Raw genomic sequence first — 13,554 nt, 5'->3', positions numbered from 1 at the left:
GGGTGGTTGGGTTAGTGGTTAGTAAAAAGGGCGAAAAATCGTAAAAGCGTCGGTTTTCGTAAAATACCTTGTCTTTAGCGACTTTTTATTTTGAAGTGTTTCTCCAAACAAGCTTTTATATAGCTTTTGTTTGTTTTTGACTTCATCATTGTTGTTGTTGTTTTTTTTTTCATCACATAAAAAGGCGAGTTTACGAAAAACCGAGCTTGTTACTAAAATAAAGGGTGAAAAATAAAAAAGGTTTTTTTTTGGTGGGTGAAAAGGGTTTTGGGGTAATAAAATGAAAAGGTTTAGGCTCAAAGGGGCTATCTAGGGGGATTTTGGGTAGGTGAAAAAAAATGAAAAATAATGGTTTTGAAAGAAAAATAAGGTTAGTCCTAATGCCTCCATCATTTACTTACTTGGGTTTAAGTTGGTAAGGACCGGCAATGTATCGTCGTGGCAAGTTCTAGAGTTGTAAGAACCAAGCGGCTATTCACACAAGAAACGAAAAATGAGCATTTAGTCTAAATATGTATATTTTTATGCTCAATAAAGGCTCAAAACTCACTTTTGTGGGAATGGGTTTTTAATGTGATCAAGTATATATAATCGAATTTTTAACTAGACTTGTTATGCCGTTTCATAATTTTCTTATGTTGGTTCTTTGTTATCACGACGCTATTGGTTGTAAACTTATAAAAATATAACCTTTTTAGAACTTGTTATTCCCAACTTAAACTAAGACAAGTAAATAAAAAAATGAAAAAGTTTTTGAAAAAATTTGGGGTGTTTAGCGGTTCCAATAGAGTTTTGTGTAAGGCTTGTATTTAGGATTTGCAAAATTCAAGGTTTTAGCATCCCCCCCCCATACTTAAATTACACATTGTCCTCAATGTGTCCAAAAACAATGTTTTTGGTTGATTAGAATGTGCAAAAGTGGGTTAAAAAGCAAAGATTTATGTTACTGGCATCCTGGACACGGCCCCGTGGTGACCGGGCACGGCCCCGTGGTCAAGTGCTAGTAACAAAAATTAGAGAATTGAAACAGAAGCCTGGACACGGGGGCGTGTCCGCTGAACACGACCCGTGTCCAGTTACCTGAACTGGGTGTTTTCCTGCAGGTGGCTCAGCACGGGGCCGTGTTGGTTGGGCACGGCCCGTGTTGAGCCTTCTGTGATGGAGATTTGTGTCGGGTTGCTCTGTTCTTCGTGCATGGTTCCATTTTTCTCGTTCCCTTTTTCATCCATTACCACCATGAGTGTGTTTTATTCTCAAAACAACCATCAATCTTAAAAACCATCATAATATTGCAAACATAGAGAGATATTACATTAAGTTAGCTAAATAACTAGGGGATACATGAGGTTATCATAAGGGTTCTACTTATTTAGGAAAATTTCGGGAATGGCTTCCCGATGTAGTAACACTCTCTAGCCGATGGCTCCTCGGTTGTCATTCAAAGCCATTGATGTGTGTAAAATGAAACATATAAATCACATCAATTAAAGCATAAAACTAACCCTTTTTAAGTACTAATGTTGGAAAAAGAGTGTTTTTGTCTTCCTTTTGTATTTTCAGGATGAAATGAGCTCAAAGTCACAAAAGAAGCAAAAAGACAACTAATTCTAGCATAAATACAAGAAAAGGAACAAAAGTAGACTGCCCGGACCCTCAACGGCATCTCCCAAGGCAAAGAAGAGAAAACAGAGACTGAACACGCCCCGTGTCCAGCGAACACGGGGGCGTGCCCAGGAAGCAGCAGAAAAGACAAACCAGTAGAAGCTTCCATTGCCCATCACGGGGCCGTGTCCAGCGGGCACGGGGGCGTGGTGAAAGTACAACAGGCGCATTAATTGTAATTGCGAATTACAATTAATGAAGAGAGAGAATGTCAGACGGGCACGGGGGCGTGTCCAGCGGACACGGGGCCGTGCCCAGCCTTCTGTTCAGCCTATAAATAGGGGAGCTTGGTTTCATTCTCTTTCATCCCTTGGCACACCACCTCTCTCACACTTCATCCACCACCCACCACCACCATAACACCATCATCCACCACCATCATCCATTGTCCATCATAGAGTGTGTGAGTCGTCTCGGGATCCAAGATTGATAGTAAGAGTTCTTGACAATCAAGGCCATGTTTGCCTAAGTCTCTTACATCACTTGGTGAAGACAAGTGTTTAGTATAATACTTTTTATTTTTAATCTTTTGCACTTTTTATTTGGTTTTGTATTAATGACTTTAATAACTAGTTACTTATGTTGAAGGTGATCTTTCCTTATCGTTTGTCCGTGGTGTCTTGGCATTATTTTACTGTCTATATAAAATAAAAGATTTTCACCATTCATATCTCCGCGGTCTATATGGAGGTATGTTGGCTACCTGGTCGGGGGTTAAGGGAACGGTTTGGTAAGGGTCTTGCCCTTGTTCAGCGTTTAGAGGTCCTGCTTGGGACCTGGGTCAAATTTAGTAGGATCTCCTTCAATGCCCATAGGTATTGGATGGCGGGGATCCAAACTCTTTGACCCCCTCATAAGTTAACTACTATTAATACTATAACCCGGCTATTTAGGACTGTATCCCTGCTGACTCAGACTACTTAGCCGAGGGTAACGTCACCGCGAAAGCGGGGCCTACCACAATTTGCATTAATAACTTAATTCATTATCTTTCAATAATCCGACCCTTTAGGATTGTATCCTTGCTGACTCAAACTACTGGGTTGAGGGTAACGTCGCCTTCAAAAGAGGGGCCTACTACAATAACTAAGATAATCTCTTAAACAAGTGCAAAAGTGCGAAAATAATCAAAGGTTATACTAATACACGAGTCGGATCCAAGTGATTCATCTTGTCTATCTGTTTTTATTTTATTTTATTTTTCAGCATTTAGTTAGTTTTTATTTTTCTTAGTTTAAAACATTTTTCTCACTTTTTGATTTGATTAGACGTTGAGGATAAACCGGTATTAAAAGCTCTTGTGTCCTTGGACGACCTCGGTATCTTACCAACACTATACTACGTCCACGATGGGTGCACTTGCCCATATGTGTGTTTAGTGTTAGTAAATATCGTGTTTTATAAATTTAAAACTTGGCTCAAAGTGTAAAAAGGGGCTTAAATACTCATCAAAAATATATTACACTACACACGCATCAAGTTTTTGGCGCCGTTGCCGGGGACACAAGGATTTTAAGAAAGCTTAAAATCGACGGCCTAATCAGTTTTTCAAAACCCTTTTAAAACGCGCGCACATTTTTCTGCATTTTAGTTTAGTTTGCATTTACAGTAGCCTGAACACGGGGCCGTGCTCGCTGAACACGCCCCCGTGCTGCATATTTTTAGAGTAGATACCCAGATACAGAGTCTGAACACGGGGCCGTGCTCGTTGAACACGCCCCCGTGCTCAACGTGACCAGTAACTTTAATTAAAACGCCCAGATACAGACCCTGAACACGGGGCCGTGTCCAGCTTCTGTTTCTGTCTTATTTTTGTTTTCTGGTCCCGAGACTCAGTTGTGGTCTGTTGAGTGATTCTTATGGATCAATACTCAAGAGGTTACAACTACACCTATGATGAGGATGATTATAGGGGTAATTATTGCACTAATTGTCGTAACACACGCTCGGTTCAATATAATAACTCCATATCAACCATCCAATTCATACAACCATTATGAGGAGCCCAGGTACGAACCATCAACTTCATACACATCCTATGAAGACCAAAGGTATGAACCTCCTCCCTCATACTCATATTTTGAGGAACCAAGGTATGAGCCTTCATACTCATACTTTGAAGACTCAAGATATGAGCTACCACCTTCATATACTTATTATGAGGAACCATGGCGTGAACAACCCACCTCATATGAGTACTATGAGGAACAAAGTTTCGACCCTTATCCATCATATACTTATAATGAAGAACAATGGTGTGAACCATCTACTTCATATGAGAATTATGAGGAGCCAAGGATCGAACAACCGGATTCAAGCTTTGAGGATCCAAATTCTTTTTCTCTCACCGAAGTGACCAATAGGATATTAGAACACATTAAAACTATCGAACGTTACATGAAAGAATCTCGCGCAAGGGAAGAGGAATCCCGCGCAAGAGAAGAATTAAAAAATGATAATAACGTAGAGATAGTTGAAAATGTAAAAATGGAAGAACAAGAAAGTGAAAAACCGACACATGAGTTAAACAACGGAAAAGGTGAGGTCGATAACGCTAAAATTCAAGAAGAGTCTAATTTTGAAGAAATTAATCTCTTGTCACCTACTTTCGAAAATCATTGTTTAGTAACCCCTCATGCTAAGTTTTTAAAAGAGTTAAACACTAGTGCTAAAATCAAAGACTTAGTAAGTGTTAAGTTAACGAATGATCAAACCTCGCTAATAAAAGAAGACCCTTTTGAAATTAACATTACACCGGTTCCATGTTTCTTTCAAAATTCCTTTATTAGTAATATCACCATTGATAAAGATCTTTGTATTAACATAATTCCTAACTACATTTTTGAAAAATTAAGTGTTAGTGATTTTACTCCACTTCAAATTCCCATTTTTCTATCCGATCGAAAAGTAATGAAATCAATCGGTGTAGTTGAAGATGTTTTGGTTCAAACAAATCAAATGGTAATCCCAACCGACTTCGTCATCCTTGATGACGCTCCACTAGTCTTAGGAAAACCTTTTGTACAAACTCATAAAGCTTTGAAAAACCGGAAATTCAACAATCTACCTCTTCAGTTAGGGGCATTCAAAAGGAGCATAGACCTTGAGCGTTCAATGAAATATCCTTTTGGCAATAATGACCCCCTAATTGAAGATGAAGCTGAACCACCCGATACGACTAACGAAGAAGACCACTTTGTCGAAGAAGAGATAGCCATAGAACAAACCTTTAAGGTTCTTAATCTAGATGAGCCACAAAATAAGGTATCTTCTAAAGACCCACCCATTGAGCTCAAAGAACTTCCTAAAGGTTTGGAATATGCTTTTCTAGGCAAAGATGGTAGTTTACCTGTAATTATTTCATCTAAATTAAGTAACGTAGAAAAAGAGAAATTAGTTAACTTGCTTAAAAAACACAAAAACGCGATCGCTTGGAAGCTTGTAGATATTAAAGGAATAAGCCCTTCCATGTGCACGCACAAAATTTTAATGAATGATGACTACAAAACGGTAATTCAACCACAACGAAGAGTGAACCCCAATGTTCAAGAAGTGGTTAAGAATGAAGTCATCAAACTACTTGACGCCGGACTAATCTACCCTATCTCCGATAGCCCGTGGGTAAGTCCCGTTCAAGTAGTCCCAAAGAAAGGAGGTATGACGGTAATAACTAACGAGAAAAATGAATTAATACCAACAAGAACCGTCACAGGATGGAGAGTTTGTATAGATTATAGGCGATTAAATGAAGCAACAAGGAAAGACCACTTTCCTTTACCCTTCATTGATCAAATGTTAGAAAGATTGTCCGGTCATAAATTTTATTGTTTCTTAGATGGTTTTTCAGGTTACTTTCAAATACCGATAGCACCAGAAGACCAAGAGAAAACAACTTTCACATGTCCCTACGGAACTTTCGCATATCGACGCATGCCATTCGGTCTATGTAATGCGCCTGCAACATTCCAACATTGTATGGTCGCCATTTTCCATGATATGATCGAAAAGACAATGGAAGTCTTCATGGATGACTTTTCCATCTTTGGAGACTCATATGACCAATGCCTCGATAATCTTGAACGAATGCTATCCCGATGTGAGGAAACTAACCTCGCCCTTAACTGGGAAAAATGCCATTTCATGGTAACAGAGGGAATAGTACTCGGTCACAAAATCTCAAGCGAAGGAATGGAAGTTGATCGAGCAAAAATAGAGACTATTTCTCGATTACCTCCTCCATCCTCCGTACGAGCAATCAGAAGTTTCCTAGGACATGCCGGATTTTATAGAAGGTTTATCAAAGACTTTTCAAAAATCTCAAGGCCTCTAACAAAATTACTTGAAAAAGATGCACCCTTCATCTTTGACAAGGAATGCAATCAAGCATTTCTAACCCTCAAGGAAATGCTAGTCAATGCACCTATCATGATAGCGCCAGATTGGAAATTTCCTTTCGAAATCATGTGCGATGCAAGTGACTTTGCTGTTGGAGCAGTCTTGGGACAAAGAAAAGAAAAGCATTTCCACCCAATTTATTATGCTAGTAAAACTCTTAATGATGCACAAGAAAATTATACAACTACAGAAAAAGAATTACTAGCAGTGGTATTTGCTTTTGATAAATTTCGTTCTTATCTTGTTCTTTCTAAAACAGTAGTCTATACAGACCATGCAGCCATCAGGTACCTCTTCAAGAAGCAAGACGCAAAACCCCGTTTGATCAGATGGATTCTACTCCTCCAAGAATTCGACATCGAAATCAAGGACAAAAGAGGAGCAGAAAACACTGCTGCAGATCATCTCTCACGCTTAGAAGACCCAGCTTTGGAGACAACCAGAGACGAGCAAATCAACGAGAAATTTCCCACGGAATCCTTGGAAATGATGGAGAGTAGACAAGAGCCATGGTATGCCGACTACGCTAATTTCCTAGCTAGCGGTATAGTCACCAAAGGATGGCCACATCATCAAAGAAAGAAATTCTTTGCTGATGTAAAGCATTACTTTTGGGAAGACCCCTATCTTTTCAAAATGTGTGCCGACCAGCTCATCCGAAGGTGTGTCCATGGTAATGAAGCACGAAGAATTCTCCGTCATTGTCATGAAGGTCCATACGGACGACATCATGGTGCCGCAAGTACCGCACGAAAGGTATTTGATTCTGGATTTTACTGGCCAACCATTTACAAGGATGCACAAAACCTTGTAAAGACATGTGATGCCTGCCAGAGATCAGGTAATATTTCTTCCAAAAACGAAATGCCTCAAAATGGCATTCTCGTCTGTGAAATCTTTGATGTGTGGGGACTCGATTTCAAGGGACCATTCCCACCTTCAAAGGGAAACAAATATATACTTGTGGCAGTCAATTACTTGTCTAAATGGGCGGAGGCCGAGGCTCTTCCGACAAATGATGGAAGAGTAGTGGTAAAATTTTTGAAAAAACTGTTCTCTCGCTTCGGGACACCAAAGGCTTTAATAAGTGATAGAGGTACCCATTTTTGCAATCATCAACTCGAAAAAATATTAACAAGGTATGGGGTCTATCACCGGGTCTCAACAGCATATCACCCTCAAACAAATGGGCAAGCCGAAGTGACTAATCGAGGTGAAAACGAATACTTGAAAAAACCGTAGGAATAAATAAAAAAGAATGGGCCGACAAATTAGACGACGCTTTATGGGCTTTTCGAACTGCCTATAAAACCACTATAGGCACAACCCCATATAAGCTTGTCTATGGAAAAAGTTGTCACTTGCCAGTAGAAATAGCTCACAAGGCCTACTGGGCAATAAAAAACGTAAACTTAGATTTAGAAAATGCAGGTAAAAATCGATTTTGTCAAATAAATGAATTAGACGAGCTAAGGAATTATGCATATTCTAACTCCGAAATTTATAAAGAAAGAATGAAAAATTTACACGATAAATATATTAAATCTAATGAATTTCGGGTAGGAGATCAAGTTCTATTGTTTAATTCACAACTTCGATTAGTTCCTGGTAAGCTAAAATCTAGGTGGTCAGGACCTTTTTCCGTCACCCATATTTTTCCACACGGTGCGGTAGAAATTAAAACTCGAAATGGGATACCATTTAAAGTCAATGGCCAACGGCTAAAACTCTACCGAGGATCCATTGAGGATGAGGAAGAGGAGATCTCACTTCAAACGGTTAACGAATAAACTCATACCCGACATGTTACAGGTAGGTGTACGTTTCAAAAACCGGTAAGTCTTCTAGCCATTTTCGGAAATAACGGGCATGCACACGAGCACATCATAAAAAAAATATTTCAAAAACTTTGCCCGGCACGGGGCCGTGTCCGCTGAACACGGGGCCGTGTCGAGGCAACTGTCGGGATAAAACCCTCTTTTCCTATCAGTTACACCATTCCACACGCCCCGTATAGCCGAAAACGCTCTGGTTTGAGGCGATTTTCTGCAGTTTTTCAACGTTACCACCGAGTTTAACAACGTCAAGGTATGATTCTATCCTCTTTAGTAGTTAGATTAGTTACTTGCATGTAGTTAAAACATCAAAAATTGGGGAAAAATCTAGGGTTCTTCATGTTCATCCGGATCGAACTCAAAATTTTTGATGAAATCTGTTAGTAGTAGTTTAGATTAGTATAGTAGGAAGTAAATAAACATGTATTGTCGATAGATTCGTTCGATTTCAAACTAAAACCCCAAACCCTTGTTCTTGAACCGAAAAACACGAAATTGAAAGGGTAAACGGTTTGTTTTGGGAAAAATGACACTTAGGGTTTCATTTTCGGGGGAAACCGCTACTATTGGGCTAAAAATTTTCAGGTTTTCGAAACCGGAGCGAAAAATGAAATTTTTGGGTTACAGACGCCTGGACACGGGGCCGTGTCCGCTGAACACGGGGCCGTGTCCAGCCCACTGTTTGCAGTTTCACTCCGATTTTCCTTGTTTCGTACTAACTTTTGATGTATTCTTTCAGATGTCGAAATTCACGAGGTTTAACGCAAGCGAACTGGATGCTAGGGCACGGTACGAGATTCTACAAACAAGACCGGAAGAGTACCCTAGGCGGGCGTGTACCGACTTGCTAACCATGGTGAATCAACTTGACCGATTCAACAACATTGTGAGAGGTCCACTGGTTGTCGCATTGAACACCCGGCTTCGGTCGGTGCATCAATGCACGATGGAGTTCTACAGCACCTTCATTTTCAACTCGAGATGTGACCCGTTTGACCATGATGCGGTCACATTCCGATGTGGAGGGACCACGTTCACAACCTCCATGGCACAGTTTGGAGCTATCATAGGGCTATATAGTGAAGAGGAATCGGGAAATGAAGAGAATACTGGGGGATTACGAGACTTGGATGCAACTGAACGCCATGCCGCATGGGCTCAAATAGGTGAAGGAATCTACAACCCGAGCAGCACCAAAAGCACCAAACTGAGGGACCCGCTTTACCGCTACATTCACAGGCTCCTCACCTACTCGCTGAACCAGCGTCACGACAGTAGTGGCGTTGTAGGGTTGAAAGATTTGGTTGTCCTTCACTGCATCCACAACCAGAAGCCTCTCGATGTTCCTTATCTCTTGTTACGGAACATGCACCTAAATCGCCTTGCTCACGCTCCTACACCTATCTTCTTCGGGAGATGGGTGTACCGTCTTTTCAAACATTTCACGAATATCCCAAGGTCCTTTGAAAGGAGTCCATGGTCGGGACGAGTTGACTACCACATTTGCCGAGCCATGAACTTGCTTTATGAGGCAGAAGACGGGACGGTGAGCTTTCAAAGGACGCAAGGCTATGCATGGAACCCGCAGGAGGCTCTAGTTCTTCATGCACCACCTCCCCATTTTCAGTACCCACCCCAAGGCGATCCGGGTCAATCCTCCTCTCAAGGAGGTGGTTTTCCTAACTTTCAAAGTTTACATGATCTTTTGCAGGAAAACCTCATGTGCACCAGGAACACCTACAATCTCGCCAACAACACATACCACCGGGTTGGATCTATCGAGCGCAACATTAACGATATACAAGATGATATCGGTAGCATCCGGGAGTACATGGCGAGGCATGGGGGTGGAGGTGATGGTAGCGATGAAGACATGGAGTAGAAGGCTTGAAGGAACAAGGGGCAGGTTGGTGATGAGCCCACAGGTTTAAGTACCCTTCTCTATCGAACAATTTACGGCCTGCGTGCCGCTTGTTGAACAATTTACTTTCCTTAACTATTTCTTTTATCTTTGTTTTATTTTTACTTTATGCGTGGAGACAATTAACGTTGGTAATTTAGGATGGTTTATGTTTGTTTGGTTTGGTATTGAGTGATTAGACAGGTACAATGCAAGGGTTAGAGTGCTAAATATTAGCACTTGCAGCCCCGAAATGGAGAAACCGGGAGACAAAACCTGTTTTTCAGGCTCACAGACTGTCCACACGGGGACGTGTCCAGCCGACACGCCCCCGTGTTCATCTCCCAGACCTGCTGTTTGGTTACTGACCTGCAATTTTTTGCCAGACACGAGGCCGTGTTCACCCAACACGCCCCCGTGTTCATCTTCTGTAAGTTCTCGGTACTGGCAGTTCACCACGGGGCCGTGTCCAGACTGCCAGAAACAAAAGTCTTTGCTTTTTAAACCACTTTTACACATCCTAATCAACCAAAAACCTTATTTTTGGACACATTGAGGACAATGTGTAATTTAAGTGTGGGGGGATGCTAAAACCTTGAATTTTGCAAATCCTAAACACAAGCCTTACACAAAACTCTATTGGAACCGCTAAACACCCCAAATTTTTTCAAAAACTTTTTCATTTTTTTATTATTTACTTGTCTTAGTTTAAGTTGGGAATAACAAGTTCTAAAAGGTTATATTTTTACAAGTTTACAACCGATAGCGTCGTGATAACAAAGAACCAACATAAGAAAATTATGAAACGGCATAACAAGTCTAGTTAAAAATTCGATTATATATACTTGATCACATTAAAAACCCATTCCCACAAAAGTGAGTTTTGAGCCTTTATTGAGCATAAAAATATACATATTTAGTAGACTAAATGCTCATTTTTCGTTTCTTGTGTGAATAGCCGCTTGGTTCTTACAAATCTAGAACTTGCCACAACAATACATTCCCGGTCCTTAACAACTTAAACCCAAGTAAGTAAATGATGGAGGCATTAGGACTAACCATTTTTCTTTCAAAACCATTATTTTTCAATTTTTTTATCACCTACCCAAAATCCCCCTAGATAGCCCCTTTGAGCCTAAACCTTTCATTTCATTACCCCAAAACCCTTTTTACCCACCAAAAACCATTTTTATTTTTCACCCTTTATTTTAGTAACAAGCTCGGTTCTTCGTAAACTCGCCTTTTTATGTGATGAAAAAAAAATTGAAAAAAAAATGATGAAGTCAAAAACAAACAAAAGCTATATAAAAGCTTGTTTGGAGAAATACTTCAAAATAAAAAGTCGCTAAAGACAAGGTATTTTACGAAAACCGACGCTTTTTACGATTTTTCGCCCTTTTTACTAACCACTAACCCAACCACACACCTTTAACCCAAGCCTAACCCTTCACCCCAAAAGTCCTCTTGATATTTACAAAGGTAAAATGTAAAAAAGGAGGAGGATTGATTGCTTGGCAAGCCTATGGAAAGCGTAAGTTCCATGCCGCTCTCGAGTGATTCACTAAAAAAATACACCTTCGGCCGAGTGTTGAGTGATCCCCCGTGAGGTATGTGAACTTGTATATAAATGGAATTTTAATAAGGCATGCTATGCCCAAATAAGTAATTTATCTTATGAAACGTTCAAAATAAATCATAACGAATAGGATTGTAAATAAATAAAAATAAAACTTACAAAGACCTTGGATTCCCGATGTTGGTGCATGTTTGTGACAACAGCTTAGATTTGGTCTTTGGATATCTTGTAATTAGTTAAACGATAAACAGTTAGCGGGTTTAGCTTTGTAATAGTTAGTTGTAATGTTTGGGCTAACTAAACCCAAAGGATTGGGTGATGGGGGGCGAATTGGGCCTGTCCAATTCGCAGCCCAGGAGTGTAAACCTAGCCCACTTGTAAACCTTGTGTTATATAAACAAGGTTAGACATTAGGGTTTAGGTTAATCAGCCAAAACAGAGTTTGAGAGAGACATAATTTTGTGAGAGCTTGCTTGGACGAAATTAGGGTTTGTGTTTAGGGTTTGATTGATTGTAATCAATCTTGATAGATAATCAATAAAACCCGGTTTGATTGAATTGCTGTTTCTGCGTTCTACACGTTTTCTGCTACAATCTGATCTAGAGGATTCCGCACTCTAGGTTAGATAGACGATTCTGTGAAGATCCATAACATCAAGGTGACCTACAATTGGTATCAGAGCATTAGGCTCTTGATTGCTCGGTTCAGAATTGTTGCTGCAGAAACAGGGAGTAAAATTTTCGAAATTTTTGAAACCTGATAATTAGGGTTCTTAAAATTTTCGAAAATTTTTGTGTGTTTGATCTTGATTTTCGAATTTTGTTGGCTGATTTGATATTCTGGTTGTTTGTTTGCTGATTTGCAGGTTTTCAGGATAGTTTCTGATTGATTGTCACTACTAGAAAATTGGGCAATTGTCACTAAAATTTGTTATCGAAAAAAAATGGTAGCAAATTTAGCAACCCACTTCCCCCAAAATTGAAATTAAGCGTACTTGTTATGATATGGTGGCTAAATGGTTGGAAATTTTGCCACCGTTTAATTTTGGTGACAAATCCATAGGAAAAATACTAAACAAAATTAAAAACATCGAAAATACATTAAAAATAAAAGGGCTTTTTTTAATTGCCACCGTGTTAGCGGTGGCAAGATGAAAACTTAAATTAAGCGGGTTAATTTGTAGAGGCCCGCTCTTAATTTCACATCGCTCCAAATCTCCAATATAGTTAGGGTTTTGATCTAATGAGGAGGTAATCCCCCAAAGCTAATTTCCTCTTCCGTTCAACCCCAACATCCTTCAGATTTTCCTCTTCCGGTTAACCCCCCAAAATCGCAGGTCCTGGCCGAAGATGATGACGATCTGTTAGATCCGAGTCTATTGGAGGTTATGATGATCGGAGAAAACACAACCTCAGTTGTCGGAGATTTGAACCTCTTCGAATAAATCGATCCTTTTTTCTGGAACCTCTGTTGGAGGTTATTAATTTTCAGTCAGTAAGTATTTTTTGGGTTACTGTTTATGTTAAGTTTGAATTTTTATTAATTTGGAAAACCAGACTGGGACGGGTGTAAAACTAGTTTAATATTGCTTAAACAGGTGTAAATGATAGATTAATTAGGTATTTAGGTTTTCATTTGTTTAATTTTATATTGCTGCCGAAACAGGTGGATATGAATTTCTCACTAATGTTGATACGCTAACTCATAGGGAGCCTCAGTCGATGCTTGCTGCCATGTTCAGTGGTCGCCACACTGTTTACAAAGACCCTGAGAAAGTGAGATTATAGACAAAACTGGTATACAACATATTTGTTTAAGTTTGATAGAATACTTGGATTATACTGAGTTTCTTAGATCATTGAACATGAAGAGTTTTTCCACTCAAAAGGAACATGTTTTGACCAATCTGTGTTTTTGCAGGGGTATGTGTTTGTTGACCGGGATGGGATGCACTTTCGGCATATTTTAAATTGGTTGACGGACGGTGTGGCTCCCATTTCCAACTTGTCTGATTTAGAGTGTTCAGAGCTTTTGCGGGAAGCAGAATACTATCAGCTTCTTGTAAGTCAACTAGGCTCGTTTACCCCTGTATTTGCAAGCGTCATACTGATTGTTGCTTTTATTGCTTAGAGTTAGTGTTAATTGACTGAACACTTCCTCTTAGAATTCTCAAAAGATGCAACCT

At 39.8% G+C, this 13,554-nt stretch overlaps 1 long non-coding RNA gene across 1 annotated transcript; it reads left to right on the top strand.

Annotated features, from left to right (window-relative positions):
- Positions 1-12,559: 12,559 nt before the first annotated feature.
- Positions 12,560-13,531, top strand: LOC118487229. Its single transcript, XR_004880892.1, has 3 exons — positions 12,560-12,863; positions 13,035-13,144; positions 13,290-13,531. It is a non-coding gene; the product is annotated as an uncharacterized LOC118487229 (long non-coding RNA).
- Positions 13,532-13,554: the final 23 nt, after the last annotated feature.

Source organism: Helianthus annuus, chromosome 15, assembly GCF_002127325.2.
Source record: "Helianthus annuus cultivar XRQ/B chromosome 15, HanXRQr2.0-SUNRISE, whole genome shotgun sequence".
NCBI classification, from domain to species: Eukaryota; Viridiplantae; Streptophyta; class Magnoliopsida; order Asterales; family Asteraceae; genus Helianthus; species Helianthus annuus.
This window is presented reverse-complemented; position numbering and strand designations above follow the sequence as displayed.